A 26,559-nucleotide genomic window follows, 5' to 3' on the forward strand; every position below is an offset into this window, starting at 1 on the left:
GGAGAGACTATGAGACCTTAGTTCATCAATCAAATCAACTTTAATTAAATCTAATTTAATGGACTACTGCCTAGTAAAAAGAACACTTAAAAGAAAGTCATAGTTGAAGCGCACAGGGCTTTTCTTCTCCTACAAGTGGCGAATACACTAAAAAGAAGGCAGCAGCTCAGTGGAGCTGCCAGCAAGCCCTCCCTGCTGAGGGATTTCTGAGAGTGGCTTCCCTTCTGATTTTCTTGCTCAGAATCAGAAGGTAAGACCTGAGTCTTACTTTTTACTGTAAGAAAAAGATGCTGCAGGCTATGTAGGCAGAAACCAGTGGATCTCTAATTAGATTTTTGGTGTTGAAAAACAGGGATCATCAAGAAACCACCTCCCTTTCCCTCTATTCTTTCACACTCTCTTTTTTTTTTGTGGTAAATATTTATTTTTGTCATTTTAGTCATTTTGGAGCATGCAAGTTAGTGGCATTAATTATATTCACAGAGTTGTGCAACTATCACCACCATCTAGTTCCAAAACATTTTTATCAACCCCAACAGAAACTATATTATTGAAACAATAACCCCTCATTTTCTTGTTCCTCGGCCCCTGAAAACAACTTCTCCTCCTCCTTCTCCTCCTCCTTCCTCCTCTTCCTCCTCTTCCTCTTTTTCTTCTTTTTTTTTTTTTTGAACAGGGCGTCACTCTGTTGCCCATGCTGGAGTGCAGTGACACACAGCTCATTGCAGCTTTGACTTCCTGGGCTCAGGTGATCTTCCCACCTCAGCCTCCTGGGTAGCTGAGACTACAGGCACACACCACCATGCCCAGCTAATTGTTTGCATTTTTTTTTTTTTTTTGTAGAGACAGAGTCTTGCCATGTTGCGCAGGCTGGTGTCAAACTCCTGGGCTCAAGCAATCCACCTGCCTCAGCCTCTCAAAGCGCTGGGATTATAGGAGTCAGCCACTGTGCCAGGCCACCCCTGGTAATTTCTTTTTTTTTTTTTTTTTTTTTGGCGAGAGAGTCTTGCTCTGTCACCCAGGCTGGAGTGCAGTGGCGTGATCTCGGCTGACTGCAACCTCCGCTTCCTGGGTTCAAGCAATTCTCCTGCCTCAGCCTCTTGAGTAGCTGGGATTACAAGCACCCACCTCCACGTCCGGCTAATTTTTGTAGAGACAGCGTTTCGCCACATTGGCCAGGCTGGTCTTGAACTCCTGACCTCAAGTGATCCACCCACTTCAGCCTCCCAAGGTGCTGGGATTGCAGGCATGAGACGCCGCACCCCACCCACCCCTGGTAACTTCTAATCTATTTTCTGTCTCTATGAGTTTCCTTGCTATAGATACCTCATATAAGTAGAATCATTCAATATTGGCTCTTTTGTAACTGATTTATTTCACATAGGGTTTTACATAGGTATTTTCACATAGGCATTTTCAGGGTTTGTCCATGTTGTAGCATGTCTCAGAACTTCCTTCCTTTTAAAGTTTGTTCCTGGGAAACCTGCCTGTGGCAGCAGTATGACATTCATATGACACAGTGGTATGAGAGTAGGAGTGGGGGCTGATGTGGTCTGCAGGGCATGGGGAAGATGTCCTTGAAGTAGTGATGTTTGAACAAAGCTCTGAAGATCAATTGGCTCAGGGTTCCACAGGCCGTACAGGAAGCAGAGTGGCTTCTGCTTCCGAGGAGTCCTCAGGAAGCTTCCAATCACGATGGAAGGCAACAGAGAGCGAGGCACTTCACATGGCTGGAGCAGGAGGAAGAGAGAAAGAGAAGACGATCTAGGTAAAGAGGAGAATGGATGGTGTTCCAGGTTGAAGGAAGAGCAAGAGGAAAACCCCAAGGCAAAAAGAAGTCTGGGGAAAAAGAAGTCCTGGACCTTTAAAGACCGGCTGCTGGCCGGGCTTGGTGGCTCACACCTGCAATCCCAGCACTTTGGGAGGCCAAGGTGGGAGGATCACTTGAGGTCAGGAGTTCAAGACCAGCCTGGCTAACATGGTGAAGCCCTGTCTCTACTAAAAATATAAAATTAACTGGGCATGGTGGTGAATGCCTATAATCGCAGTTACTTGGGAGGCTGAGTCAGGAGAACTACTTGAACCTGGGAGGTAGAGGTTGCAGTGAGCTGAGATCATGCCACTGCACTCCAGCCTGGGTGACAGAGCAAGACTCCATCTCAAAATAAATAAATATAAAAATAAAGACCAGGTTGCAGAACAAAGCATCAGGAGTGGGTAGCCTGGGGAAAGCGCTAGATCATGCAGAGCTCTACTAAGGCCACATTAAAAATAGTGGATTGGAGGGTGTGTGTGTGTGTGTGTGTGTGTGTGTGTGCGCGCGCGTGTGCGCGCGTGCGCGCATGCACATGTGTGTGACAGGGAGCATCATGTGTGTTTTGAAAAGTCATTCTGGCTGGTGATTTATGGGTTAGAAGGGAAAAGGAGCCGGGATGTCAGAAAAAAAACTGACACAGTCTGTAATCTCTGGTCCAGCATCTCTGGTCAAGAGATGCTGTCTTGGACTTGTGTCATTGCTGTTGACGTGTGGAAAGTGATGGATTCAGTGAGAGGCTACAGAGATAAAATTACCTAAGATGGTCAATTTTGTGTTACACATATTTTACCACAACTTTTAAAAGTCACCAGGTCATGGTGATTGGATATGGGCAGAAGGGACAAGGAGTGACAAGGATTTTTAGGCTGGAGCAAATGGACAAATAGTCCCTTGGAGGAACACTAAGTTCGTGTGGGTCCACGAGTTTAGTTCTGGATAGTTTGAGGTGCGGATGCTATTTATGGAAGTGGATATATAGATCTTGGGCCTGAAGGAGATGTATGACCATCAGGCCCATGCCGAATCCTAGTCATCAGGCTGGAGTTCAGATGCAGGACTTAAATCTTGGGAGGAAGTGGCAAGACAAATGTAGAGTTTCAGGCATAAACAATCTTGTTAGGCAGAGAAGACTCCTATCAACATAACTGAGTTTGGGAATAATAAATCTGCTATCAGAATTGGCAAATGAAATCAAGGACAGAAACCATGTTTCCCAATTACAGTCTTGGGCCTTAAAATATCCCATCTTGTTTTTTTTCCTGCTGCACAAGAATCTAAAACTTTCCTGGAAATGGAGAGTCCTGACATGATGGCCCCATGATGAAAATAACCCAGATTCCTGAGTCACCATGTGGACACGAGGCACCAAGGAGAAAACGTGTGAACCTCAGTAAGTTTGGGGTGAGAGGTAAATAAACTTTAAATATGTTAAGCTTCTGTCATTTCAAGGTAATATAGTGTGGAAGGCAGAAAAATGGCCCACTCTCTCCTGGCATCTATTAAAGATGTCCAAATCCTCATTTCTGGAACAGGTGAATATGTTAAGTTACATGGCAGTAGCAGTCACATAGCAGATTGAATTAAGGTTTGTATTAGTCTGTTCTTACACGGCTATAAAGAAATACCTGAGCCTGAGTAATTTATAAAGAAAAGAGAATTAGTTGGCTCATGGTTTTGCAGGCTGTACAGGAAGCATAGTGGCTTCTGTTTCTAGGGAGGCCTCAGGAAGCTTCCAATTATGGTGAAAGGCAAAGGAGTGAAGTACTTCACATGACTGGAGCAGGAGGAAAAGAGAGAGAGAGAAAAGTGGGGGAGGTGCTACACACTTTTAAACAACCAGATCTTGTAAGAACTCACTCACCATCAAGAGAACAGCATCAAGGGGATGGAGCTAAACCATTTATGAAGGATCCATCCCCATGATCCAGTCACCTCCCATCAGGCCCCACCTCTAGCTATAGGGATTATAGTTGATTACAGTTGAATGTGTGATTTGTGCAGAGACACAGGTCCAAACCATATCAAGGTTGCAAATCAGAAGTCTCCAAAAATTAAAAGTCTCCTGGATTACCCTGCTGGTCCTCATCACTGGAGTCCTTAAAAGCAGAGAACCTTTCCCATTTGTGGTCAGAGAGAGATGTGATAAAGAAAGCAGCATCAGACACATGTGACGTTGTTGGCTTTGATGAGGGTAGGAAGGGGCCATGAGCCAGGGAATGTGGGCAGCCTTGAGAAACTGACCTCATTTAACTAAATTACTTCTTTAAAGGGCCTACCTTCAAACATGGCCACATTCTGAGAGGGGGTTAGGACTTCAACATATGAATTTTGGTGTGACACAAATCAGTCCATCCGTAGACTTTTAGATTGTGGCAATTATGAAAATGCAAATCATGTTTTTGTGCCATGAGTTTGAGGTATATTCCAGAATTACTTCTGTCATCAACTCACCTCAAAAGCACAGCATAGGCAGAGCAGAACGTTGAGCTCCTGGAGAACTCTCAGGAGGCAGGCATTTGGGGCCAGTGCAATAGAAAAGCAAGGCTGGGGAAAGACCAATTTGAAATACTTCCTTGCAATCTGCTTTGGTATAATCCATTAACCCAGGTGAGTAGTGGAGCCCAGGCTTGCTTTCTACTCAGCTTTTCCTCCTCTACGCATTCCTTATAGCCTCTTCCTATATTGGTCAACAGAAATGTCCATCATAGCCCCAATACATTACTAGAACATGTTATTTTGGAAAATACAAACTATGGAAAACCCCATAGGCGTTTGTAATTTTGTAAAGTTATAGGTTCAGGGAAAAACCAGCCAAAAACCCTGATCATTTTATTATGATAATAAATCAAATTTTGTATAAAAGTATCTATGGCATGTGGCCAGGCCTCCATTTTTGCTCTGTGTCTCTGGAGACCATGCCATCATGTAGATTCTTGCAGGAGGCAGGGTCAGTCTTAAATGCTTTGGGGGTTATACGCTTGTTTGAGAGAAATTACAAACCAGACTAAGAATATAAAATATATGTAAAACCACAACATCTACAAACTTTTATAATCATACAAGTAATAAACTTACATTTGAGGTCATAAAATAGGTATAAACGTACTAAGTACATGGATTATAAAATAGGCACTAATGTATTATAGAATAAAATATTCCTGAATTATAGGCACTAATGTATGATAGCATAAAACATACCTGGATTATGTTAAAAATGCAACTTTACTATATCATAAATTTGATTCATATCTAGCATGTAGACAAACACATGATCAACATTAAATTTGTTTGACTTTTAATTCCAAGGTGCGGTTGAGGTGTGCTTTCAATAGCCTGTTTCTTGAAATCTTTTATAACACTGTTCAAGGAAGGTAGGACTGTCATTTTTTTTTTTTTTTTTTTTTTTTGTAGAGGTATCTTTTGTAGTCAATCAAGGAGATCTCACAGTTGGATTCATTCTTTTCATTTCAGTGTCTTTACACATTTAAAGACAGACCCTGTCTAAATTACATGGAGTTTAGATTTGCTGTCTGCTGAGTTTATTCCTCCTTTGTCTTTGTTGCCTCCATCTCCAACTTCCCACACCAACTGTCATCCAAATATCATTGTTTGACTGCCCCAAACCACACCTACTTTCTAGTTTCAGAGCCTCCTCCATTGGTGTGAGTCTTGTAGGGTTGGGGAGAGCGGGGGCAAAGCAGGGGAGGGAGGCAGGGTTGTCCTTACAGTACAGAGCCTGAAACTGAGAGAGTCTCCCCGTCCCTGGCCCTTGACAGCCAGAATGAGGGACAGGACCTTCCAGCCTGGACTTTACATGCCCAGGGAGTGATACAAAGATGCAGGAACAGCTGAGAGAAGATGCCCTCTGGTGTTCAGAGTCCATGTCGGTCTTGGCCTTGAGTTTCCAATGGAAGCAGAGCCAGCGGCTCTGTCCTGAAGCCGTTCTTCCTGCTGTCCAGCCTTGTTCCTGACCATTTTCCAAGCTTACTTCTTTAGTCATCCTGTGGATTCTGCATGCTGTTTGGCAGCCTTCCAGCAAGTTCCCTTTTGCTGAAGTTTCTGAGGCTTGCAGCTATCCGATGTGCAGGGAGTATCAGAGAATGAAGAAGGTGTGGACATGGCATACGTTTGCCAGGGGAGTGGAGCAGAATGATGCTGTGATGCTGAACTGTCATTCTCAGGTTTTTGCATATTACACATTGCTGACGTTTTTACCAAAATGGTAACTTTGGACATTTTTAAGGGAGCATCCTCATGTTGCGTTCCATCAGACCTGCGGTCCAGAGGTTCTCGGTGATGAGCTCTTTCGTTTTTCCCTCTTTCTCTCTCCCACATGCCCTCACTCCGTGGTTACTAAGTAATGACTGTCTTCTTAGATCAGCTGGGTCAGCGTGGGTATCAGCATCAACTAGACATCGTGTTTAGATCCTGCCTTCTGATATGAATGCCTGCTCCTGGATGTTTGCATCCAGGCCACAGGTCTAGAGCTCCCCTTTCCTTCCTTTGCTGAGCTTCCCATCCTGAACACCCCCGCCCCTTTCCCTCTGGTATCTGGCATCAGCTAGGAAACTTGGAGTGCATATCACCAGTTTGGATCTTAACAAGAAGGGATGGAGGTCTCAGTGAGGCCCTGTGCTTCTTGTGCAGACCTCTCCACCCTGACCCCAACAGAAGAGGAAGCTACCAGATTTACATTTAAGTCACCAAAGGGTCATTCCAGTGAGTTATTTAGAACAAAGAGATCTGCTCCAAACTGAAGAATCTAAGATCTACGGGTAACTCCTGTGATGAAGTTTCTTTGAGACAATAAAACAATAGTAGTTAAGGATCTTGAATGTGAGTATTAACTTGACCTTGAGGGTCTTGGTTCCACTGCTTAATTGCTAGACATGGTGGCCTCATGTGGAGAGGGCAGGGCACGTCCTATTTTTTCTTAGAAATCCTATGCCTAGCCCAGGGTATCCATATCTTTTGTAGAATGAATGAATTCTCCCATGGTCTGCATTCAGGGAATGATTTTCCTTAAATACTGAATCTGGAAAGGTTTTAGACTAGTGAGATCTAACCAAGGAGTTCACAGATTTAAAGTCCAGAGGCACTTCCATCTATTCATTAGGTTATTTCAGATTTGTGTCTTTGGCTCTATTACCCTTGCAGAATTCATCACATTGGAGTTATATAAAACAAGGTCAATTTATTAATTTACAATGTGTAATTACCTAGTGCAGCTGTCTGCAAATGGTATTCCCTTTCTGGATATTTCTCAGATAACTAAATTTAGATCAGAATACCGCTGGGTGAATATATAATTAGACTCCAAAGGGAATCATATGTCCCCAAGGGGTATTTCTAACAAGCTATGGTAGCTTCACAGAAATACCTTTCTTCTCTTTGGGGAGAAAGAATATTTCTATTCAGGCATTGTCTGAGAGAAAATAGCACAGCAGCTGAGGCTTGGTTTGGGGACTTCTAGGTTTTATATTGTATGTTTTTAATTTTTTGAATGCCCTGTTCTCCCCTGAATTCAGAAAACCTAGACTGCTCACAGCAGTATCACATAACAGTTATTTTTACCTTGGTATGAATTCAAATCTGTGCATTATCTTTCTAAGGTATTTTATGTTTTGAAGCTCACTTCAAAATATGGGCCTCAAAGCATTGTTCTTATAGAAGGAAATCCATAGATTGGTGAGTGCTGGGGAAATATTATATTTCTTGGTCACAGGGCAATTGGTCAGTGTTACTGACACTGGCCCACGTGGACAGGCTCCTACTTTGTCTGTAAATAAGAAGATTCTGTTTCTGCTTTAAAGATCCAGGATCACTGTGTGAAATTACATAACTGTTGGGTGTGTTTTCTGGAAGAAACACTGCCATTGCTTCTCAGCTATGTTTTGCTAAACTCCATGAGGTTATCCACTCATCTTTGCCTCCTGACTTTTCAACCTCCTAAGTACACATTCATGTGAGGGCTTTTGCTGCTGTTCTGTTCTTTCCTCTGCCTAGAAAATGCTCTCCCAGGTAGCTACATGGCTCCTGCATTTCCATAGAATCTCTGCTCAAATAGCATCTTTCAGAGAGAACTTCCCCTATGCCTGCCTAGAACGGTAGCCCCATCCCTTCGTCTACCTTCATACCCTGCTCTACTTTGTTGATAGCACTTATTACCGCCTGCCAATAGGTTATGCATCGAGGTATTTATTATCTATCTGTCTTTCATTTTAGCTTCATGAGGGCAGAGGCTTTTGGTTCATCTCTGCTTTTTAGGTGAGTGCCTTGCACATAGTATGCTCTCAGTAAATATTTGTCAAACAAGCAAATGAATTAATGAATGTGTTAAAATGTAAGTTTAGAGGTTATTTCTTCTGGATTATTTTGCAGCTGGGCCCTTTCTTTTCTTTGTTTTTCCCTCCCTCCCTTCCTTCTTATTCATCTTCCTAAAATAAATATTTATTGAGGCATTGAAATCCCAGACTGGAAAAGGTTAATTCTAGAATGGTTTTCCATGGACCATGAGTGCTTGCTGTCTTCTTTTCCCAGATGGTAAGCTTTTCTGCTTGTGGGTTCTCCATATTTTAGGACCTACAGTTCTCAGTTTACTGATTACATCATCATCCTTTACACATGGCTTGAAGGATGACAATCATGAAAAACTGAGCTCATGAAAATAGCAGTTGTGCTGAGCTTATTTTCTAGTGGGGCTCCAGTGCCTGGTGCAGGAAAAGCATTTTGTGAAAATTTGTAGAACAAGTGATTTAAATGAATGATAAGACACTGAGTTAGAAGACATCTGCCTTAGGCACATCAGGGTAGAATGCATGGAAAAGCCAAATGCCCCCAAAACTAGTTTTTAAAATGTTGTAAGTAAGATTCATTTTGTTCCCTTAATTGGAGATCTTTTTTTTCTATTGCCCTTACTTAGACACAAAAGGGAATGAGAACAAATGTGCCAAATCATTGTTTATATCTGATCATGAATTATTTATCCAAAATATAAGCTCTGCAATTTAGCTTCAGAATTACTGTCATTACAGCAAATCAGGAAATGTATTTATAATAACTTGACTTTTCTCTGTTTATTAATTTAAAAAATAACTGATATAGACTTATATGTTAAAAAATTTTTTGAAGATATCTAGTGAAAAGTTAAGCCGCTCTCTTACTCCTATCTTCTAGTTTCCGTCATTAATCTCTAGATTAACAACAATTCCCAGTTTCTTCCATAGCTTCCTAGTTTATCTCTACATATATATTTAGTTGTTCCTTTTTGAAAATATAAATGGTAGCATACAGTCATTGTTCTTCATCTTGCTCTTTTTAATTTTTTTTTTTTTAATAGAGACTCAGTGTCCCTGTGTTGCCCAGGCTAGTCTTAAACTCCTGCACTCAAGCAATCCTCCTGCCTTAGCCTCTCAAAGTGCTTGGATTACAGGCAGGAGCAACCATGCCCAGTCCATCTGGCTCTTTTTATTTCACCTTGAATGTAGAGATTGTTATGATCTGATTGTTTATTTACCCTCAAAATTCATATGTTGAAATCTTAACCCCTAAGGTGATGGTTCAGGGTGTGGGGCCCTTGGAAGGTAATTAAATTGAGAGCAGAACTCTTATGATTGGGGTTAGTGCCCTTATAAAAGAGCTAGCTATTCCCTTCCACCACGTGAGCACACAGCAAGAAGCTGCCATCTATAAACCAGAGAGGGAGCCCTCACCTGACACTAAATCTTCTGGCCGCTTAATCTTGGATTTCACAGCCTCCAGAACTGAGAAAATAAATGTTTGTTCTTTTTAAGCCACACGGTTGATGGCATTTGGTTATAGTGTCCTGAATGGACTAAGATAGAGATCATTCCATTTTATTGTCTAGAGAGCTACTTCATTTCTTTAACATCTGGGAATTATTCTAGTGTATAAATCTAGGATACACTAATCTTTTTTATTGATACATATTGAAGTTGTTTCCAAACATTGCAATTACAAATAACATTTTATACACGGGCAAGTAGAAGTGTAGGATAAAGTTCCAGAAGGGAAATCGTTGGGCCAAAGGGTATATGCGTTTGTAATTTTTACAGATGATGTCAGATTGCCTTCCATGAAAGTTGCACTATTTCACTCTTACCTCTTGTTATGATTTGAATGTCCCCTCCAAAACTCATGTTGATGTTTAATTGCCGTTGAGGCAGTATTAAGAGGTGACTAAGGTATAAGGGCAAAGCCTTCATGAGTTAATGCCATAACCACAGAGTGGGTTAGTTATTGTGGGAGTGAGTTAGTTACTCCATTTTTCAGACTCCACTTTTTGAAAATGTCTGTCTCTAGGGTACACCTCCTTGCCATGTGTTACCTTTTGCCAAGTTATGATGCAGCAAGAAGGCCCTCACCAGTTGCAGTCCCTCAGTCCTGGACTTCTCAGCCTCCAGAACTATGAGCCAAATAGGTCTCTTTTCTTCATAAACTACACAATCTGTGGTATTCTGTTGTAGCAACAAAAAACAGTCTAAGAAACGTTCAATTGCTGGTCCTCAGTGATAATTCACATTATTGGTATAAAAGTTGATTTTAAAAGATCTTCGCCAACAGCGTGTTATTAAACTTTTTGGTAACTTGCCAATCTTGTAGCTTAAAAAAACTTTTGCCATCACTTTAATTTGCATTTCTCTTTAATTTTCCTCTTCCCTGTGAGTGAGGTTGAGCGTCTCTTCATTGGTTTAACCCATGTATGCCTGAGGTTGCAATTTTTTGAATTTTTGCAATCAGACCTTAGCAATGACCTTGAGCAGTAGGACATAAATAACTCCCACATGCTTAGCGTTCCAATAATGGGGTATTAAGGAGGGTCTGGGCACCTAAACAAAATCAGAAATTTGGGATATGTGTAATATCATGTAGAATGGCAGCACTTAACGTCTCATCATTATTTTGATCTATAACATGTACAAAATAAAATAGACTCACTTGAAATCTATATCAATCAGTATTCTCCATAGAAACCAAATGAATAGGACACACACACACAGAGAATTATTTTAAAGAATTGGCTAACACCATTGTGGGAGCTGGCAAATCTGAAATCTTTTTCTTTCTTTCTTTTTTTTTTTTTTTTTTTTTTTTATTTGAGACCAAGTCTCGTTCTGTCTCCCAGTCTGGAGTGCAGTGGTGCGATCTCGACTCACCGCAACCTCCGCCTCCTGGGTTCAAGTGATTCTCCTGCCTCAGCCTCCTGAGTAGCTGGGATTACAGGTGTGTGCCACCATGCCTGTCTAAAATCTGAAATCTTACAGCAGACCAGCATGCAAACTTGGGGAAGAGCTGATGTTGCAAGTCTTGAGGCAGAATTCCTCCTTCTTTGATAAACTTCAGTCTTTGCTGTTAACGCCTTCACCTGATTGGAAAAGGCCCTCCCATATGACTGAGGGTAATCTCCTTTACTCAAAATCACCTGTAAATGTTAATCACATCTACAAAACGCTTTCACAGCAACATCTAGTCTAGTGTTTGGCCAAACAAGGCATTATAGCCTAGCCAAGTTGACACATAAGATTAACCATCACATAATCTTTGTCCTCCAATCTTAATTTCCTGAATGTTTATAACTTCCTACTTCCTTAAAATGAGTGGCTGTGGTGTGATTTCAGAAACACAAACCTTAGCATGAGGGTGGAAATCACTACCGAAAACATAGAAATCATTATTTTTCATACTTGTCCATAGGATCCGTACAGATGTCTCCAGACAGACTCAGCTCAGTTTTCCAGATGTGAACACTTACACCGTTTCAGATTTAATCCGTGGTGTTCTGCTGAGAGAAGGGGGGACTGGACAGATGTTTACTTTAGCATCTGCAGTATAAGACAGAACGCGGTTCATGTCCCCACAAGTATCCCGAACAACGGGGTCCAGGCTCAATCACTAAAGGGAAAAATTAGGGTTAGAAACCTTTAACTATGGTCTCTAGCTGAGCCAGCCTCTGGCTGACAAACCGCTCATCCAGTGACAAAAGTCCACTTGTTGGACAGCACTATGAATATAAACAGTATGTTCTGGGCAGGTGGTTTGACAAATATTCCAGAGCAATTTATAAGATTTTAGCTCAAGCATCCCTCAGACTGTTTGAGGCCTGTTTGGGGGTATTAATGTGTACTTAGCAGATTATTTAAACAAACTTTTCATAATGTGAAATTCCTTTTTCTTCATAGGGATAATTTTAACCTGCTGGTTGTTTTCGTTTTTATGGGCTGTGATAGTTCTTGTTTATCTCGAAGTTTATGTAAGTTTAGGCTGTTCTACCCCAAAAGCCACTCCATTCCCGTGGCTAAAGCAAGGTCATGGGGGTCAGTTACCCTTAGAGGGCAAAAACATGCAAGCAAGTCTCCCATTCATGTTGAGGGGAAGTTTTGGGTACTAGCTGTCAGAGTTTCACCCCGCCTTATCTTAAAGGCTTCTTTGTAACTCACTGAAGACAAATAACACAGGGTGTTGGTGGGTGTGTGTTTACATGAGGGTGTGGAGAGAACACAGGGACTTTGGGGAGCAGCCAATTTGGTGCAGTTTGGGAATGATTGCCTTGTGCAGCGCCAGCCTGAAGACTTTCCTTCCTCTGGGTATTTTAATAAGAGTCAAAGCAAAAATAAAGGTGGCTGCGTTCCCTCTTTGGTGATGTCTCCGATCTGGAAGCCCTTGTGCTCTCCTGGGTCCCTCCGCGCCACAACGGACGTCTGTGGGAAGATACCCTGTGTCCTTCGATGTCAACGAGTTTCCTCCCTATTTTGAGCCTGGCATGCTGGAGCCCTGCTGCCAGGAGCAGCCAGAGAACTGACTTCCCCCTCCTGAAGAGTCTGAGCTCTGGGAAAGTCTTCCAACTGCGGCCCCGGGAGCTTCCTAGGGATTGCTGACCGACAGTGTCCACCGTTGAGGGGAGAATAATTGTGAACATCTATGCTGGCTTGTTTTAAAAAGCTAAGCAGCTGGCAGCGGGGCGTGCCTGTGGCGGGGCTTGCAGGTTCCGCAGCTGTGCAGTGCCTGTGGCGGGTCTTGCAGGTTCAGCAGCTGTGCAGTGAGTGCGCTTCTGGGCTGCAGGAGTGGGGCAACCACGCCCCTCGGCCAGGTGTGGCTGGAGGCCGGGGAGGAGGAGAGCGCCCTCTGGTGGCCGATAAAGAGACTGCCTGCGGGGCCCGGGCACCGGGAGGCTGGACTTTCTCTGCAAAGAGCCTTGTCCGCAGGTGGAAGCAAAGCAAACCCAAACTCCTTTCAGCTGCTGTGCTACCCTTTCTTCCCTTTTCTCAGGGGGAGGATGATGGCCGCTGGGGAAGGAAAAGAAGAGCTAAGGATCTCCCTGTTTCTCCCTGGAGGCGAGCTTTTGTGCTGACTGAGGGGGACGGCTTTCCCATTGCTGACCCGAAGGTCCTTCCTTCTCCAGTGTTTGCCTGGTGTTCGAGGGGCGCACTTTCCTTTCCCCAGTGTGTCTGTGGTTCCAACTTGCTGGGGTTTTTTGCTTTTTTTGTATTTTTTTCTTTTTTTTTTTGCATGATCCTGCAGTGGTCTTCACGGTATTGCCCCATCCAACTTTAATTCAGGGTCTCAAAAGTGGAAATAGAGACATAAAATGTGTGTGTGTGTGTGTGTGTGTGTGTGTGTGTGTGTGTGTGTGTGTGTGTTAGAACAGGCTTGAACTTTACCACGCCCTCCCACTGTGACGACTTCCCAGTGGGGGAGCAAGTCCCTTGAAAACAACCAGACTTTTGTTTGGAGGTATTAGAGCAATTTCATTTCAGTCCTGTTCATTATTCAGAAATTTTTTAAAAAAATATCATTTACTACTATCTTTACTTTTACTTTTTTGAGGCAGAAACTCACTCTGTCGCCCAGGCTGAAGTGCAGTGGCATGATCTCTGCTCACTGCAGCCTCTGCTTCCCAGGTTCAAGCAATTCTCCTGCCTCAGCTTCCCAAGTAACTGGGACTACAGGTGTACACCACTATGCCTGGCTAAGTTTTGTATTTTCAATAGAGACAGGATTTCATTATGTTGGCCGGGCTGCTCTTGAACTCCTGACCTCACATGATCCACCTGCCTCAGCCTCCAAAAGTGCTGGGATTACAGGCATGAGTTGCCATGCCAGCCCATTATTTAAAATTTTGTTTAAACTCCCTGCACAGCTTTTGTACTCAGGTGAGGCTGGAGCCATGGACCTGGCTGTGAGTGTGTGTGTGTGTGTGTGTGTGTGTGTGTGTGTGTGTGTGTGTGATCCTTGCCCTTCCCATGTTGTCCTAGGCTGGTTTCTCCAAAATGCAAGTCACAAGCCATTACTGGCTCATAACATCTATTTAGAAAGTCACAATCTTTATTTTTTTTAAAGGAGTAGAATGGAATACAAATTACAAAGTACATTGCACGTAATAGAATATGATTTCCTCAAAAAGCTTTCTTCAGGTGTGCGTGTGTGTGAAAATAAATGTGATAATAGATGTCAGCTACGTGGAATTGTGTAAATTGTGTCATAACGTAAAACATTTACTGTGGTTCATGCTTAGAGAAGTTTGAAAGTCATTGTTTTAGCCAGGTGTGGTGGACATGCACCTGTGGTCTCTGCTACTTGGGAGGCTGAGGCAGGAGGATCCCTTGAGCTCTAGAGGTCGAGGCTGCAGTGAGCTGTGACTGTGTCATTGCACTCCAGCCTGGGTGACAGAGCAAGACCTTGTCTTTAAAAGAAATGTAAAAGAAAGAAAGTCACTGTTGTCGATGGGGCTTCTTGTTCAGGTAAATGAAGATGGGATGTGGGGAAGGGGAAGGGAGAAGGGGGCAGAAAGAGGAATCTTGGGGGACTCCCTGCTGCAGGTTAGTGAAGTATGTCTGCCCCAGCCTTGCCCTGGCCACTTCTGGTCCTTCTGTGGTGGTGCATTTCACTGTAGTGGTGTTGCTGTCATGGCTGGTGTTTGTGTTTAGGAGCTGTGTTCAGTTTCACTTCACTGAGGAGCCACCACATTTCCATTTGGTGCCCCCATGGCACATGCCCCAACCTCTTTTCTTCCTCAGGCCTCTTGTTACCTGGCTTGGTGGCTGCCCATACCCTGCCACGAACATATGTGTTCACATAAGGCCATGGGGACCACTGGGGTCCTCTTTCACAGCCTTTGAGTTTTAATCTTTCTAAAGCCTCCAGCACCCAGTATTCCCAGGCAGTCTCTCATCCAAGTACTAACCAGGCTAGACTCGGACTGCCTTCCTACATCAGATGAGATAGAAAGTATGGCTGCAAACCACCCTGTTTTTTCTTTCTTTCTTTCTTTCTTTTTTTTTTTTTTTTTTTAGAGATGAGGTCTTGCTTTGTTGCCTAGACTGGTCTTCAACTCCTGGCCTCAAGCAATTATTATACCTTGGCCTTCCAAAGGGGTGGGATTACAGGTGTAAGCCGCTGCTTCTGGCCTGTTTTATTTGTTTATTTTATTTATTTATTTATTTAATGTATACTTCACCTCCATCTCTTATTTTATTAATTTATATTATTATTATTATTATTTTTGGAGACAAGGTCTGGCTCTGTCACCCAGGCTGGAGTGCAATGGCATGATTATGGCTCACTGCAGCCTCAACCTCCTGGGCTCAAGCAATCCTCCTGCTTCAGCATGACAAGTAGTTAGGACTACAGGCATGCACTGCCATGCCAGGCTGTTTATTTATTTATTTATTTTTAAAGAAAAATCTTGCTTTGTTGTCCAACCTGGAGTGCAGTAACAGAACCCTAGCTCACTGCAGCCTTGAACTCCTGTGCTCAAGCCATCCTGCTGCCTCAGCCTACTGAGTAGCTGAGACTACAGGCACACACCACACACCTGACTTTTAATTTTTTTTTTTTATAGAAATTGACCAGGCCAGTCTCAAACTCCTGGAGTCAAGTGATCCTCCCACCTCAGTCTTCCAAAGTTTTGTGATTACAGCTGTGACCCACCACGCCTAGCCCATCTCTGTCTCTTTAAACCTATACGTGTGGAGTTACCCCAAAAGGTCTCTTGCCAAGGGAAACCACCACTGGGAAAAGATAGAAGTCTTTCTTCAGATATACCCCTGATATGGTTTGGCTCTGTGTCCCCACCCAAATCTCATCTCGAATTGGAATGTGAACTGTAATCCCCATGTTATGGGGGAGGGACATTGTGGGAGGTGATTAAATCATGGGGGTGGTTTCCCCATGCTATTCTCATAATAGTGAGTTCTCACAAGATATGATGCTTTTATAAGGGGCTTTCCCTCACCTCTGCTTGGCACTTCTCTCTCCTGCTACCATGTGAAGAAGGATGTGTTTACTTCCCCTTCTGCCATGATTCCTGAGGTCTCCACGGCCATGTGGAACTGCGAGTCAGTTCAACCTCTTTTCTTCACAAATTATACAGTCTTGAGTATTTCTTCATAGCAGCATGGGAATTAACAAATACGCACCCTAAGCATCAGCAACAAGTATTGCATAGCTCCTTTTAATAAGGACAACACACATTGCTTCCAGGCTTCCAGAATATTCTTCAGAATCCTAAGCTCTGCTGGTGAGTGCCTCAAAGTTCTATAGTGCAGCAAGAATCAGGTCGGGACACAAGAAATTACAGTTTTTCCATCTTGCAGGCATTACCCACCCTCCACCCTCAGCCTTTTTATGTAAAATACTTTCTTCTTCTTTTCTCCTTAAAAGAAGGGGCCATTCACATGAACGCTACACTCCCAAAGTCCGAGCACCACTCTCTCTCTTAGCTTTCCAGGAATAAGGGTAGGAGGTAGTGGAACTGGTTGTGAGCTGGCCTCAATAAAACCTACAGGGAGGTGGCCATCCTCAACTTCTGATGTCTCCTTGAACTTGGAGCATGAGATAATTAGGGCCCTCTGTGACCTCAGCTATGGACCTTGGCTGCAATTCCAAGACAACAGGAAAAATAATCCCACTTAATACCATGTTGCACAACCTTTTTATTAGAATGTCTACAATCTTCCATGTACCTTTTTCTTTAGTCATATAATAGTGTATGTTCTTGGCTTCCATTTCTCCCCACTGCAATATTCCTGCCATCTGGGGTCTCTTTTCCTATCACCCTGCAACTTCCCAAAAGCTTCCTCTGAGCTGCTGAATGGGAACGGACCCAAGTCTCCTCTGGGCCCCCTACATTTGGTCTCCTTGGCTATTCCATGTTTTGTTTCATTTTGCCTCACAGTAAAATGAGTGGTTTATCTGTCTGCTCTACCAGACTGTATTTCCTAGAGGATGTGGGTCGCAGTCCAGTTGTCCTTGCATGCTTTGTAGCAGTTTCCATAGAGTAAGTGGTGAAAATGTTCATAGCACATTGAATGGCAAAAAGGAACTTCTTGGTCATCTCCTAGGATGCATTTTCTGTAATTGTCTGGTTGCAATTCAGGATTTTCATTGTGAGCCAACAGCTGCAGGCTCATTTTAAATGCTGGTTCTACAAATCCTCTCAAATAACAATGCCTTATATTGACTTAGATTTTATAACATGTCCTAGGTCACATGGTTTTGTTTAAAACACTTATTTTGTCTTTGAAACAGCCAAGTGCAATTCGATGTGGTAGATGTTACTTTCATTTTTTAGATGAGAAAATGTTCAGAAAGTATAAGTGACTTGCCCAAGGTTCCCTGGATAATGAATCATGGCTTGTGTTCTGTTCCTCTCACCTCTTTGCACAGAGCTCTGACATTCTTCTGTCAAGTCACCTTGCAAGTGTCATGCTTTCTGGGTAAGTAAATGCCATCCAAGTACTTGCCCCGGGTCTTCAGTGGTAAGTTTTGGTCCTGTCCTCAGCTGCTGGTGCCTCACTGAGTATATGACACTAGGCAAGCCATTGACCTGTTTCCACATCTCAGTTCTTTCATCCTGAAAATAAAGATGACAATAGATGCTGGCTGCCTCAAATGGCATGGTGAAGATTAATGAGATGATGCAGAGAAGTGCCCTGAGCTCCTGGGACAAAAGGCTTGGTAAAAGCACAAAGTCTAATTATAATTTTCCAACATTTTCAAAGAACCCTCTGGAAAGGCTAGCTCTTGCTTCTAAATTTAGAGAGGATGCCTGCCTGGGACGGAATGTTTTCTCTTGACTGGCAGCCCCAGCAGCCTCCTGCTTATGCTGGCCTTGATGGCTCTGCTCTGATCCAGTGGCACTCAGTCTACCTGGATTCCATTAACGGTAGAAGGTACAGTCCCCAAAAGTGCCAGCCCCTGATCTTCCTTGCCTTTTGCATGGAGCAAGGGTAACCCACTTTGGACAGGCATCAGATGGGGTTCTGTTAGTTTTAGGGAATGTAGATGTAGTTCCTGGTCTAAGGATGGGAATGTGGTATAGATTAGGGAGAATGTAAGAAGTCTGCTTGGACCTTCCAGGAAAAATTTTTTCCTCCCTGATAAGAGGAAGTCACAGAAAACCTTCTAGCCCTATGCTCAGCTTCCTGCCCTTGAACACAGTTTGAGATCTGAACCTTGAAGCTGCTGATGCCATCTTACAAACCCATGGGAAAGCCAAGAGAAAGCCAAGAGAATTGCAGCAACATTGGCCCAAAACCACTGAGTCACTGAAACAGCATGGCATTTCTTGTTTGTGACAAAAACAAATCTTTGCTTACGCCATCGTTTGCATGCTTCTTTTGTTCCTTATAGACAGATACCAGTAGCTGAACAGATGGCTGTGTCAATCATGGTGTGGTGGCTCAGGTCCAGGGGGCGTCGCAGATTATCTGACCTGGAATGTTACTGTAAAGGTTTTGGAATGCTGAATTTTACACAGAAAATCTTTGGCTTTGCTCATTTTCTACCCTGCTTTGTTTTCCTTTGGGCTACTCTTTTACCCAGCTACTCATCAAATGATCTATCCTGAATGCAGGAATAAAATCAATACTAGAGCCAGTTTCCAAGTAATAGGGAGGAAAGCTTTGACTTTTCTCTTTCCCATTTCTTTTTAGGATTTATATAAATTTAAGGTGTACAGATACAATTTTGTTTCATGTGTATATTATGTAGTGGCAAAATCTTGGTTTTTAGCGTAGCCATCACCCCAATAATGTACATAGTACCCATCAAGTAATTTCTCATCACTCTCCCCTCTCTTGTCCCTCAACCCTTCTGAGTGTCCACTGTCCATCAGCCCACACTCTTTGTCTATGCGTACACATTATTTAACTCCCACTTATAAGTGAGAACCTGGGGCATTTGATTTTCTGTTTCTGACTTGTATCATTTCTCAGCATTCGGATCCAGATATTCAGAGCCCTCAATGTCCCTGACTCTGTACCTTGTTTGTCGTCTCCATCCAAACCTCTCTCTCTGACCTCTTTGGTCTTCACAGCCCCAACTGTTGCTGGCCTAAGGGGTCAGCTTCCCAGGTAGTATGGCATTTTCACAGAGTGGAGACAAGTTGGCAAATCATGAAGCTAGGCACCCTTCTCTCGCCCTTTTCTGTTCTAGTCTATCCTCTGCTCATAAAAAGTTTTCAAGCATCTAGTGCCTTCTTGGTGTTCAATAGGGTACCATTTTTAGTCCCGGGGACTCAGTGGTCTTATCTCTGAAATAGAGATAACGGTATTTTGTCTCCTCAGAGACTGAGGATCCAGTCCTCTAAGCTCTTTGGATTCTTTCTGACTCCGCAGTGTGAACCTAACAGGGTACTTTTAGGGCCCTGTTTGTCCTGTCTCTATGAAAATTATCACTTCAGTTCCCTGATCAATGCTGCGATGGACTTTTTAAAAAGTCCTGATAAGGGAGGTTATCTCCCCCAGGGGGTTTGCATTTTCAGAGATAATCTGTGGGGAAAATGTTGAAAAGTTCAAGACCTTTTCTGAAGCCTAGTGTAGACAGTCAGTTATTCTACCCTTGTGACCAGACCATTCCCGAAATGAGTACATGAACATCCTCAGTCTGGCTTTTAGTTGACTTTCCCTTCTTTCAGACTCACTGCAGATTAGAGTACCCAGAATTAGCCAAGACCTTCAACATTTAATGACTAGCCACGGAGAGGAAAAAAGAAGATGAACTGCTTGTCCCAGAAAGCGACAGAACTTTGAAAGCAGCTATATATTTCCTAGCTACCTCTAAGAAATGGAACTGTCTTCCTGAGACCCGTAAGAAGCCAACAGGTACCTCAAGATATAATACTTAAAGGAATGGCAAAGTAGCCGATCTAATTAAAACATACCCCAAACATCACAAAGTAGGAAGATGGATGCTGAAAGAGATGCTTTGAGCACCACTGGTTGCCTGTAAGGAGTATGATTTCAAACGGCAAAGTTGACTGGAGAAACTCCCAGGCATTAAGTGGTTTTCGAGAAGATGTTCATTGGCTTTCTCTTTGTTCATGAAACAGAAAACTGTGTTTGGGTTGCATTCCAATACAGAGAGACTTAGTCCCTCTAAGATTGGAATGTGCTGGTTCTTAGGTAATTAGGACTCCTTCCCAGCCCAATCGAGAAAATTGGCTTTGCCTTATGCTTGGAAAGAAAATGGAGTGTACCTGGAATCCAGTAGATATTTCACCTGCCAGTCAACTCATTAAGATTAATAGCAAATTAATAAACAGAAATTCTGTTGAGGGATGTGGCATGTGTACCCAGTCATGGATGACATTACCATGTGCACATGGAGTCTCACTCTTTCAGATCGGTAGGATAGTTTTAGCTTTGACTTTTGCCTCTTAGATCTGAGGTTTCTCATTCTGTCCTCAGTGATTAATGATGTTCTGTTACTTCAGATGCCCCAAACCTGGCTCTGGCAACTGGATATTCATTTGGTTGCCCTGATGTAATCATTGAAGGGAGCTGCGTTAATGGACCGTGGAATAGTTGGCATCCATATGTGGATGGACTGACTTAGATTGACTGTTAAAGTGACCCAGTTTATTGTTTGATAATTGGCCATGAAGTGAGCCAACACTAACATACTTGGTGATTCAGTTATTCTAAATCACTGTTTGGTACGAGATGAGAGAAGAATGGGAATAATGTCTAGTGCTAGTTCTATAATTTTCTTAAATACTTTTGAGGCCCTGCTCTGGGCTGAGTGCTGTTCTAGGTTCTGACAGGGTATTGGAGGAGAGATTAAAAGGTGAACAAGATATTGTTTCTGATCTTGATGCATTTCTATTTGGAGAAAGAAGAGTCCGGGCCTCATATCCTATTTTGCTCAACTCAGGGCAGAGGCTTGAGAAGCATTAAGATTTAAAATGCAGGAACATGTGAGATCATTGCATACAGACTCATTATAAAAATGCCAAACAGCTTGAGAAGCAGTAGAGAGAACATAATTAAAAGACACTGTTTTGCTTTCCCAGGGCTGCTGTAACAAGGGAACACAAATTGGTGGCTTAAAATATCAAGAATTTACTTTCTCACAGTTCTAGATGCCAGAATCCAAAATCAAGGTGTCGGTAGAGTTGATTCCTTCCTGGAGGTTTGGAGAAAGAGTCTGAACATCCCTCTCTCTTGGCTTCTGGTGGTTGCTGGAAATTCTTGGCATTCCTTGGCTTGCAACTGCATAGCTTCAACCTTTACATCAGACGTTACCTGGCCATCGTCCCTCTATGCCTTTCCATCTGTGGCTCTCTTCACGTCTTCTTATAAGGACACCAAGAAATACTGGATTAAAACTACTCGGTATGACCTCAGCTTAACAAACGACATCTGCAATGACCCTATTTCCAAATAAGTTCACATTCTGAAGTTCTGGGAATTTGGGGGTGTGGTGGGGGACACTATTCAACCAAACATTTCACCAACCCACATACCCACAAATGTTAACAAAATCAGCAGGGCAGGAGAGTAAAGAAGTGAAACAATGTACTTCCAAGAAAGAAGCAAAGAGAAGAAAAGTATTGTTTTTCTATTCTCTCTCCTGGGCTTAATACAGGCACCAAAACTTGAAGTAGGACTGAAGCAGAACTAATATGATAAATAATATCAGAGGAAAATGTAGGGGCTTTTATTTATTTATTTTTTTGACAGGGTCTTGCCCAGGAGTGCAGTGGTACAATCTTGGCTCGCTGCAGCCTTGACCTCCAGGGCTCAAGGGATCCTCCCACCTCAACTTCCTGAGTAGCTGGAACCACAAGCACATGCCACCATGCCTGGCTAATATTTAAAAATTTTTTTTTAGATACGAGGTCTCATTATATTGACCAGGCTGGTCTCAAACTCCTGGGCTCAAGAAATCCTCCTGCCTCAACCTCACAAAGTGCTAGGATTGCAGGAGTGAGACACCACCCTCAGCCCTGGGATATTTTATATTATGAAGTAGATGCAGTTTACTCTTTCCTGACTTTTTGTGGTGTTGGAAGATAAACTGGCTTTGGCTTTACTTTAACTCTGGAGAAATTGTGGAACAGGATGAGAAAGAAAGCCTGGAATAGGTGATTTAGGTTTGCTGTAGGCTTGGGAAAACACAGAAATAGGACCTTTTGGGGTTCATTCTAACATCTCCAGAATAGCTCACTTGGAGACAAGAGGAGTCAGAAATTTAAGACAGACTTTTCTCCTGGAATAATAATGTGCATTTGATTATGTTTCCCCTCAATCTCTGTGACTCCTGAAAATGTTGTGTCCAGAGGGTGAAGAATGCTAAATAGCCAGGCACAAAATATTTACAATACTAGTGAATATGCTGAATTCCGGGAGAGGTATTAACTCTGTACATAAGAACTCTGAAGTGGTAACTGTCTCTGGATCAGAAGGCTTCACGATATGGAGCTGGAAGGCTGAAGCATGTTTTTGATAGTTGGAGATGGGGAAGAAGAACTACAGACTACAGTGCTATTTGATATCTCCAGTCTCAAAAATTTGTGCTGCTAATTTTGAAAAGAAATAGAAGAAAGTGAATTGGTCAATGAAATCCATTCTTATTCATGGGGAAAAAAAAAAAAACAAAAAACCCACAACTGGGGAACATGTTTTTTGATGAGGCGTCAGTAGTCATTATCCTATTCATATTGGTCATAGTCATACCATTGATTATTGATATGATTTGGCTGTGTCCCCATCCAAATCTCATCTTGAATTGTAGTTCCCATAATTCCCATACATTGTGGGAGGGACCCGGTGGGAGGTAACTGAATCACGGGGGCAGTTACCTCCATGCTGTTCTTGTGATAGTGAGTGAGTTCTCACAAGATCTGATGATTTTATAAGGGGCTTTCCCTCTTCCTTCACTCCGCAGTTTTCCTTGCTGCCACCATGTGAAGAAGGATGTGTTTGTTTCCCTTCTGCCATGATTGTAAGTTTCCTGAGGCCTCCTCAGCCCTGCACAACTGTGAGTCAATTAAACCTCTTTCCTTTATAAATTACCCAGTCTCAAGTATGTCTTTATTAGCAGTGTGAGAATAGATTAATACAGTTAGTTTCTCTTCTTAAGAGAAGTTAACAATTGATGTTGTTGTATCAGTCAGGATAGGCTAAGTTATGCTGAAGTAACAAATAATTCCAAAATCTTAGTAGCTTAGCACTATAAAAGTTGATGCCTCTGTCATGTGACAGCTTTTATGTCTACTCAGTATAGTCACTCAGAGACCCCAAGCAGCAGAGGCTCCATCCTGGCATAGGGTATAAAGGTCATCATAGCAGGGAGGAGAGAACATAGCAAATCGTGCACTGGCTCTCAGGGATCATGTTCATATTGCATTAGCTAAATGGAGTCACACAGCCATATTTAACTATAAAGAAGTAACAAAATGCAGTCCCACTGTGCACTTGGAAGGAGGATGTCTTAGTCAGTTTGTGCTGTTCTAACAGCACGCCATAGACTGGGTGGCTTAAACAATGTTTATTTCTTACAGTCCTGGAGGCAGGGAAGTCTAAGACCAAGGCACCAGCAGATTTGGTTTTTGGTGCAGTCTCTCTTCCTGGCTAGTACTCAGCTGCTGTCTTGCCAAGCGAGTAAACTCTAGCCTCTTTTTCTTTTTATAAGGTCAATAGTCCCATAATGGGGGTTCCACCCTCATGAACTCATTTAAACCTAATTACCTTCCAAAAGGCCCCACCTCCTAATACTATTGCATTGGAAGTTAGGATTTCAACATAGGAATTTATAAACTCAGGAATGCAGTTTATAACAGGAATGCTGGAGTATCTGGGAACAGCCCTAATGACTTCCACATCAAGATGCAGATTTCTTGTGCTTTAGAGATTCTACACTTTGGCAACACCATTCTTTTCAGTTCAGGAAAGAGAGGGAGAACTGTCTCCTGCTGTGTGGAACTTTGACCAAACAACTGAATACGATGCTGAGAAGCCTCTTAGAACATGGCCATGGGTAATAGTGCTCTTTGTAATCAAAGACTTAAAATAGAAGGACAAGGGATCTATAGCCATCCTTTGAAGAGTCTTAGGATTAGTATGCAATAATTTAGACTCTCAAGTGTTCTAGTGACCATACAGGCTATAAAAATAATATATTCACTTAAGCTTGCTATTTATGTAGTTTATCCATTTAGACCTTATTAGAAAACTTGGCGAAGGACAGTTGAGTAATACACTTAATGTGCCCCTCAGTTAGATGGCCACGTTTCTCTTATATTAACATTTTTACAACCACTTTTGAGGCAGGAGAGGTATTCAAGGAAGTAACCATGTTCTTGGGATGTAGCAACCTTGGTGATCATACAATCAACAAAACAAATCTCAGCATTCACATTGTAACTGAGCTCATTCAAGCAAAGCTACCTTCAGTAGGGAATTTTCCCCATAGAGGGCATATGCATTTTGATTTTACCTGTCCTCACAGTGACCCTTTGCTCATTATAATAGTGAGAAACACACCCCTTAGGGGAGATTTAAGATGCTAATGAGACATGCAATGTATGAACAAGCATAGACAGGTACTATGCATGTGCACCCAGAGGACCACCCAGAACATGCTTACTAGTAACACCTCTTCCTGCTTCCTTATGAATAATCATGTAAATTCCCATAAAAGGAGTTTCTCCAGCAATAATCAATGCTGTCTCAGCCTTATGAGCAGCCTACCCTCTATTCTCTCTCTCTCAGGGTGTACTGTCCATTCTGCACCTGACTTTAATTTTTTTAATTATTTATTTATTTTGAGATGGAGTCTGGCTCTGTTGCCCAGGCTAAAGTGCAGTGGCGTGATCTTGGCTCACTGCAACCTCTGCCTCCCAGGTTCAAGTGATTCTCCTGCCTCAGCCTTCCGAGTAGCTGGGATTACAGACACATGTCACCATACCTGGCTAATTTTTTGTATTTTCAGTAGAGAAGGGGTTTTGCCATGTGGGCCAGGCTGGTCTCAAACTCCTGACCTCAGGTGATCTGCCCACCTTGGCCTCCCAAAGTGCTGGAATTACAGGCGTGAGCCACTGCACCTAGCCCTGCGCCTAAATTTCAAAATATTTTTTTTTCCTCTGCAGCAAATTGTTCTACACTCTATCTCCTTTGCTGTGTGTCTCTTGTTTAAATTATTTTAAGCTAAGAAGACAAGAACCGAGGTCTCACAACAGCTGTCAGCAGTTTAACTTTGGCTAGGGAGAGCCTATAGAAACTTCTATGCTGTGAGTTTCTATTTCTGCAACCTCAAATTTTGTTTCTTCTCTTTTAGATCAAATGGAGATTCCCATGATTTTCTTTTTCCTCATGGAAAAGTGTTTAGTCAGAAGGGAAACAAACCAATTAAGATAATACTAAAGGATGATCCTTGATAAAGTTATATTTTGGTGGAGCGTTGAGATTCGCAGTGAACTCTAACAGTGAAGATGGCACTTAAATAAAAAGAGAAGAAACAAGTACTAGAAGCCAAAAAACCTTGTGTTATTTTCTTTGAAAAAAGGATGCTCTAGCTAATAATAGCTATAGGGTTTCCACATGTGCTGTGTCGCTGTTGTTGCCTGCAACAAAAGAACAACTTTGAATAATGAACAGTCTAGCTTCACAGCAGGACACTGTTCTACAGGGAGGCCCTCAATTATGGTGTATTTAGTAATTAGAAATATGAGCAAGAATTGACCTTCCAAGTTGCATGTATTATTATTCACTTTACCTGCTCAATGTCACAGTGGGTGCTGTCATGAAGACTGTGACTAAAAACCCTGAGAAAGACTTCTCTGCCAAGTCCCATAAATAATCTGTTTGCCAAATGTGCCTGAGATATACATGGCATATGCTTAGATCCATGTCGGAGTCTGGATGTGGCTTGTGGCCTTGAGTTTACAGAGTATTTGTACCCCATTTGTAGGGAAGGGACATACTGCAAATACAGCAGTATGCCCATGTCCTCCAGAAAGAGACCCCTGATCTTTTGAAAGATAATTAACCTGGGTATATAAGGTCCCTGATAACAAAATCCTACATGGTGACATCTACTTTCTTTCTGGGTTTTTTTTTTTTTAAGAGATAAAGTCTCACTCTGTCTCCCAGACTGGAGTGCAGTGGCATGATCTCGGCTCACTGCAACCTCTGCCTCCGGGTTCAAGCCACTTTCCTATCTCAGCCTCCTGAGTAGCTGGGATTACAGGCACCCTTCAACATGCCCAGCTAATTTTTGTATTTTTAGTAGAGACAGGGTTTTGCCACATTAGCCAGGCTGGTCTCAAACTCCTGACTTCAGGTGATACACCCGCCTTGGCTCCCAAAGTGCTGGGATTACAGGCATGAACCACCGTGCCTGGCTGACATCTATTTTTTTAAATCTTTACATATTATAGTGAAATCATGCTTTCAGGAAAGAACTGAAGAGTGGAATTTTGAAATAATGATCACTCACTG

The 26,559-nt window shown here is 42.6% G+C and overlaps 1 long non-coding RNA gene across 3 annotated transcripts in view; it reads left to right on the forward strand.

Moving 5' to 3' along the window:
* The window catches only part of LOC141409035 (uncharacterized), a 183,575-nt gene extending 157,977 nt beyond the window's left edge, over positions 1–25,598 (forward strand). The window contains exons 3-7 of one of the 3 annotated variants that reach the window (XR_012427145.1): positions 3,088–3,206; positions 17,501–19,938; positions 21,192–21,450; positions 23,006–23,098; positions 25,397–25,598. This is a non-coding gene — a long non-coding RNA (uncharacterized lncRNA). Of the gene's footprint in view, positions 1–3,087; positions 3,207–10,138; positions 10,385–17,500; positions 19,939–21,191; positions 21,451–23,005; positions 23,099–25,396 lie in introns of those variants that run through there. The other 2 variants (XR_012427148.1, XR_012427147.1) reach the window with 2 other exon arrangements.
* Positions 25,599–26,559: the final 961 nt, after the last annotated feature.

This window comes from Macaca fascicularis, chromosome 18, assembly GCF_037993035.2.
Source record: "Macaca fascicularis isolate 582-1 chromosome 18, T2T-MFA8v1.1".
NCBI lineage: Eukaryota > Metazoa > Chordata > Mammalia > Primates > Cercopithecidae > Macaca > Macaca fascicularis.